Consider the following 6,959-nt stretch of genomic DNA (forward strand, 5'->3'; position numbering starts at 1 on the left):
TCTGGAGAACAGTGTTGCATTGGAGCCCATAGTTTCAGCCTGGGATGCTGATTTCTTACCTGGGGTGAGATGGGAGCTTAATGGATCATGTAGATCATATAAATTTGAATCTCATGCCTAGATAAAGGCAGAGCCCTTGTGAATGATCAGGGGATATAGTTTTCTATCTAGAGCCCTGGGCAAGCTAGATAAGCTATTTCATTATCTCTCTTTGCAAGTAAGCAGATTGTTTTTTTTCTGTCACCTTTTTATCTAGAGTGGAAACCTCAGAAGGTCTTGGCTCTATGAAGGAATCACAGCTCTGATGCATGCGTGCTCTAGGCCCAGGCCTCAGCTTCTGTCCCTGTTGGTGGCCATTACATCCAAAGCTTCTTGGTTATCAAGATTGGCAGCTCTCCCCTTCCAACTCCTCCACATCCAATGCAGATGCCCCAGGACCTCCTACTTCTTTGGTTTCAGTTTTCTTTGGCTTCTTTTTTGCTGCCGGATTTTCCTTTCTTTAGCAAAGCTCAGTTAGTGCATTTGAAAGGCTGTTCATTATCTTTTCTCTACCACTTCTAGGTGTTTTTAGAGCAGAAAGGTTTCTAAGTTTCCTAATCTGCCATGCTGCCAGAAATGTAAGTCTCTGTGGTACAGTTTCTCTCTATTAAACTTGAAAAAATTTAGCAGGGGCATGTGTGGGGGCGAGGGAAAAGCTCACATGCTACTGATGGGAATCTAAATTGATATATCAACTCCTGAGGGCATTTTGCAATCAAAAATATGAAAAAATGATACATGTCATTTGTCCCAGCAATTTCCATTTCTAGGGATTTATTAAATCATCGTGAATGTGTGCAAAGCTTCAGGTTCAGGATGTTTGTCATAGTTATATCTAGCCTTAGCATTTCCAAAAAGTACACACTATTTAATTATTCCAGTCGGGAAAACAAAAAGGAAAAAAACAAGAAGGAAGGGGAAGAACTTATATCAGGAGAAGAAAAACTTTCTCAGAAATCTGCAGCAAATGAATGCTTAGGACTCTGGGGTCAGATCACATCTCTTGGCCATCCCTAGCTATGAGGGAATCTTGGAAAATCAGAATTTTTATTTGGGTACAACTGAGGTTTTGTTAGTAAGGAAAAAAGGAGGAATGGATACCATAGTACGTAAGCATGTAAGTATATGTGTGTGTGTATTAGTATGGGTTCTCTAGAGTGACAAAACTAATAGGACAGATGAATATATAAAGGTGAGCTTACTAAGGAGTGTTGACTCACACAGTCACAAGGTAATGTCCCAAGGTGAGGCTGTCTGCAAGCTGAGGAGCCAGGAAGCCAGTCCGAATCCTAAAGCTGAAGAACGTGGAGTTCAGTGTTTGAGGGCAGGAAGCATCCAGCATAGGAGAAAGATGGAGGCTGGGAGACTAAACCAGTCTAGCCTCTCCACATTCTTCTGCCTGATTTTATTCTAGCCATGCTGCAGCTGATTAGGTGGTGCCTACCCAGACTGAGGGTGGGTCTGCCTATTCCAGTCCACTGACTCAAATGTTAATCTCCTTTGGCAACACCCTCACAGACACACCCAGGAACAACACTTTGTATCCTTCAATCCAGTCAAGCTGACACTCAATATTAACCATCACAGTATGTATGTGTATATGTATGTAAATATATATGTATGTATGTGTCTATGCATCTGTCATCTATCTATTGATTGATATGCTTCTAGAAGGGTAGACATCAAGTTCTTTTGATATTTATTCCTAGTTGAAAGAATTTTAAAGTTAATTTTTACCTTCTTGTTTTTGCATATTTGACAATATAATACAGCTACATTATATTTATTTTTTAAATAAATTTTAAAATTTTAAATATTTTAAAATATATATTAGTAAGATAATACAATATAAGATAAGATAATACAGCTGTATTATATTTATTTTTTAAAAGTCACTCAAAAGAGTCTGGGTGCAGTGGCTCACACCTGTAATCTTAGCACTTTGGGAGGTCGAGAGGAGTGACTTGCTTGAGCCTAGGAGTTCGAGACCAGCCTGGACAACACGGTAAAACACTGTCTCTCCAAAAAATACAGAAAAATTATCTAGGTGTGGTGGTTCACACTTGTGATCCCAACTACTTAGGAGACTGATGTGGGAGGATTGCTTGAGCTGAGGAAGCAGAGGTTTCCCTGAACCAAAATTGCACCATTGCACTCTAACGTGTGTGACAGGGTGAGACTCTGTCTTGGAGGAAAAAAATGTCACTCAGGAAAGGTTATAGTTGTTAAGGATGGAGTGGCACATGATGGGGGTAGGACCACTGCCAGGTGTGGTGCCAGAGAGCAGTGAGAAGCAGAGAACCACAGTATCTCAGGAGTGTGGGATGAGGATATAGCAGCTGCCAGAGTAAGGCACCCTCACTGTTCTCAGTGGATTGTGACACCCTTGGTTTTTAATTGAGGGGTTCCAAGTGTTGCCCGCTGTCTTGTATGTGCTGCCTACAACCCATTTGGAATATAGAGAGCAGAATGGGAGATTCCGGAGCCCCTCCAGACATCCCTACTTTGAAGGTGGGATATCTTGCTTGTGTGTGGATTTTTTTTATCATCCAGATAGCTGCTTGGCATTTTGTCTGACTTCTCATTTCAGCTCTTGAGTTGATTGAAATGTTCTAAGACCTCCTTCATGTTGTGTCCAGCCTCAGAAAACAGATCAGAGTTGTATTTCCCCAGAGGAATAGGCCATAGAGTTATGATGTTACCATGAGAGCAGCTGGTGGATCTTCAGAGTCCCGCCACAAAAGGACAAGAGCAACGTGCTGGGAATGTCGGAGAAGCATAGTTTTTCCCCTTTACCAGGAACCGTGCTGATGATGGTGGCTGCCATTTATTGAGTGTTTACTATATTTTCTCATTTAGTCCTTAAAACCACTTCGCAAGGTAGATTCTCATTTTATAATTAAGAAATTAAAGGCTTGGACAGGTTAAGTAACTTATGTAAGATCACATAGCCAGGTCAGTGAGAAAGGGGTCACTGTGCGCTGTATGGTTTTGAGTCTGTGTTTGTAGCCATTTGTTATTCTACTCAGGGCCAATCCTGCTTTACTTTGGACTGTCCAGGTTCAAGCTCTTTAAGTCCCACATTCTGAGAGATTGCTCAGTTCCAGGCAAACCTGGACAGCTAGATTTGCTTCCTTGGCATGAACAGTTCTCTTTCCACTGAGTGCTCAGGGGTCCATGTGTTCTTCACACCTGATGGTCTCTGGGTGCAATTGAAGTTGGGTATTTTCCATAGTGCCCCCGGGCAACAATAGGCACATAATTGGTACCAAAGGAAAAAAAAATTCTAGTGGAATTAGTGAGTGAATAAGTGACTAACATCACCTACAGCAACTACTTTTCAGTTATCTATTATGAGTCAATTGTTAGGTTCTGTGGGAAATAAATTACTGAGGAATGTGAGTAACTGAATTGCACTCCAGGGTAGAGACTTGCGCTGTTGGCGGTGTCAACAAAGATTAATTAAGGGGTATTGCATCACAGGCCTGATGACTTTAATGACAGCAATGAAACCCACAGCAGTAACGCCACTCTGCTTTGGTAGGTCCTGGAGTTTATAAGCCTTATCCCTCACACAATCTAATTCTTCTGCCTCCCAGCAGAGGTGTGAGATATTCAACTCCTCTTCACAGGCAGGTTGAGTCAGAAAGGACCACAAACTTATGATCTAAAGCCAAGATTGCATAGTGGTGGGGGAGGGGTTCCCTAGGCCACCTCCAGGCCACTGTTGTGTTTTGTGGTCTACATAATTTTTTTTTTTTTTTTATTTTTTTTTGACGGAGTGTCGCTTTTGTTTCCCAGGCTGGAGTGCAATGGCGCGATCTCGGCTCACCGCAACCTCCGCCTCCTGGGTTCAGGCAATTCTCCTGCCTCAGCCTCCTGATTAGCTGGGACTACAGGCACGCGCCACCATGCCCAGCTAATGTTTTGTATTTTTAGTAGAGACGGGGTTTCACCATGTTGACCAGGATGGTCTCGATCTCTTGACCTTGTGATCCACCCGCCTCGGCCTCCCAAAGTGCTGGGATTACAGGCTTGAGCCACCGCGCCCGGCCTCTACATAATTTTTTTAAACAAAATTGAATTGGTGACTCACATCTTTAATCCCAGCACTTTGGGAGGCCGAGCCCAGGAGTTCAAGACCAACCTGGGCAACATAGCAAGACTTGGTCTCTACAAATAATAAAAAAAAGTAGCCAGGTGTGGTGACGCACACCTGTGGTCCCAGTTACTTGGGAGGCCGAGGTGGAAGAATCACTTGCACTGGAGCAGTTGAAGCTGTAGTGAGCCATGATTATGCCACTGCACTCCAGCCTGGGCAACAGAGAGACACCCTGTCTCAACAACAAGAAAAAAATGGAATTGCATGACAATTAAAGACTGGAAGATTTTGCATAAAGATCTGAATTTCAAGTCCGTCTTGACAAAATGGAAGCTATGACAGCCCTGTGTTCTCAATCATGGTTGTCGCTCATGATGCGGCATTGATCCTCCAGTTTCCTCATTTCCAGGGCTGTCCTGGCCTATGTTACCTGGCACATCAAAACAGAGAGACCAGAAGGTAAAGAAAGTATCTTCAGTGGAAGAAGGCATGTGACCATAGCAACCTCAGGGACCCCAACAGTTGGCTCATGTTCCAAAGGATCAAGAACACAGCTGCAAGGAAAAGCCACCTCTGCCAAGGCCAGAAGTAGACCCCTGCCTCCTTTGGGAATCTAGATGCTGTCCTTGACTTCTCCTTCTGCACCATCATCGTTCTTCTCCCATTTAGTCAAATCACAAAACAGACTTTTGATTTTTCCCAATTAACCATTTCCATCAGTAAGCGGCAGCTCCACTCTTATAGGTGTTCAGGCCATACACTTTGGAGACATTCTTAACTCTCTCAGACCCCACCTCCCTGTCTGCTTCTGCCACCCTGGTGCAGACCACCATCAGATCTTGCTTGGGACGCCCTGGAAGCGTCCTGATTGCTCCTCCTGCTTCCACCTCACCCTGCTTCTGCCTATTCCCAGCGCTGCCAGGGAGGGATCCTGTCAAAATAAGAATGAGGTAGCCAGGCACTGCGGCCCATACCTGTAATCCCAGTGCTTTGGTACGGTGAGGAGGGAGTTGAGCCCAGGAGTTCAAGACTGCAGTGTGCCATAATTGTGCCTGTGAGTAGTTACTGTACTCTATCCAGGGCAACATAGCAAGACCCCACCTCTATAATTTTTTTTTAAAAAATATTAGCTGGTGCACAACTGTAGGCTGAGGTGGGAGGGTCACTTGAGCCCAGGGGTTTGAGGTTATAGTGAGCTGTGATTGCACCACTGCATTCCAGACTGGGCAACAGAGCAAGACCGACCCTGTCTCTAAATACACCCTCCTCGCCCACCCCCCACACACAGTCTGGTACAGTGGCTCATGCCTGTAATCCCAGCGTGAGCCCAGTATATATTTAAATACACACAGTGCTGGAGCCGCTGCTGCTGAGTCCAGATCTCGTTGCCGTATGCCCCCCCCCCCCCCCCCCACCCACCTAACATGCATTCCTGATTCCTTTTGGTTCCAAGTCTAATATGGCAACTCTCAAGGATCAGCTGATTCATAATCATCTAAAGGAAGAACAGATCCCCCAGAATAAGATTACAGTTGTTGGTGTTGGTGCTGTTGGCATGGCCTGTGCCATCAGTATCTTAATAAAGGACTTGGCAGATGAACTTGCTCTTGTTGATGTCATGGAAGACAAATTGAAAGGAGAGATGATGGATCTCCAACATGGCAGCCTTTTCCTTAGAACACCAAAGATTGTCTCTGGCAAAGACTACAGTGTAACTGCTAATTCCAAGCTGGTCATTATCATGCTGGGGCACGTCAGCAAGAGGGAGAAAGCCGTCTTCATTTGGTCCAGTGTAAGGTGAACATCTTTAAATTCATCATTCCTAATGTTGTAAAATACAGCCCGAACTGCAAGTTGCTTATTATTTCAAATCCAGTGGATATCTTGACCTATGTGACTTGGAAGATAAGTGGCTTTCGCAAAAACCATGTTATTGGAAGTGGTTGCAATCTGGATTCAGTCCAATTCTGTTACCTGATGGGGGAAAGGCTGGGAGTTCACCGATTAAGCTATCGTGGGTGGGTCCTTGGGGAACATGGATATTCCAGTGTGCCTGTATGGAGTGGAGTGAATGTTGCTGGTGTCTCCCTGAAGATTCTGCACCCAGATTTAGGTACTGATACAGGTAAGGAACAGTGGAAAGAGGTTCACAAGCAGATGGTCGAGAGTGCTTACGAGGTGATCAAACTCAAAGGCTACACTTCCTGGGCCATTGGACTCTCTGTGGCAGATTTGGCAGAGACTATAATGAAGAATCTTAAGCGAGTGCACCCAATTTCCATCATGATTAAGGGTCTCTATAGAATAAAGGATGATTTATTCCTTAGTGTTCCTTGCCTTTTGGGACAGAATGGAATCTCAGACGTTGTGAAGGTGACTCTGTGACTCTGTCTCCCGAGGAAGAGGCCCGTTTGAAGAAGAGTGCAGATACTCTTTGGGGGATCCAAAAAGAGCTGCAATTTTAAAGTCTGATGTCATACCATTTCACTGTCTAGGCTGCAACAGGATTTTAGCTGGAGGGGGTGCGTGTTGTCCTTTTAATCTGATCTGCAATTAAAGCAGCCATATTTTAAGATGGACTGGGACAACATGATGGGACCTCATATCTATAAAAAGTAAAATAAAAATTAGCTGAGTATGGTGGCACAAACCTGCAGGCTCAGCTGCTCTGGAGGCTGAGGCAGGAGAATTGCTTGAAACTGGGAGGTTGAGGCTACAATGAGCCTTGATTGCACCACTGCACTTCAGCCTGGGCAACAGAGTGAGACCCTGTCTCAAAAATAAATAAGATTATATACATATCTGTATTATATATAGA

The 6,959-nt window shown here is 44.3% G+C and overlaps 1 pseudogene; it reads left to right on the forward strand.

Moving 5' to 3' along the window:
- The first annotated feature begins 5,582 nt into the window (after nt 1-5,582).
- Nucleotides 5,583-6,638, forward strand: LOC116537321 (annotated as a pseudogene).
- The last annotated feature ends 321 nt before the right edge of the window (nt 6,639-6,959 follow it).

The sequence above is a fragment of the Sapajus apella genome, unplaced genomic scaffold, assembly GCF_009761245.1.
Source record: "Sapajus apella isolate SASKATOON/1434 unplaced genomic scaffold, GSC_monkey_1.0 scaffold109, whole genome shotgun sequence".
NCBI lineage: Eukaryota > Metazoa > Chordata > Mammalia > Primates > Cebidae > Sapajus > Sapajus apella.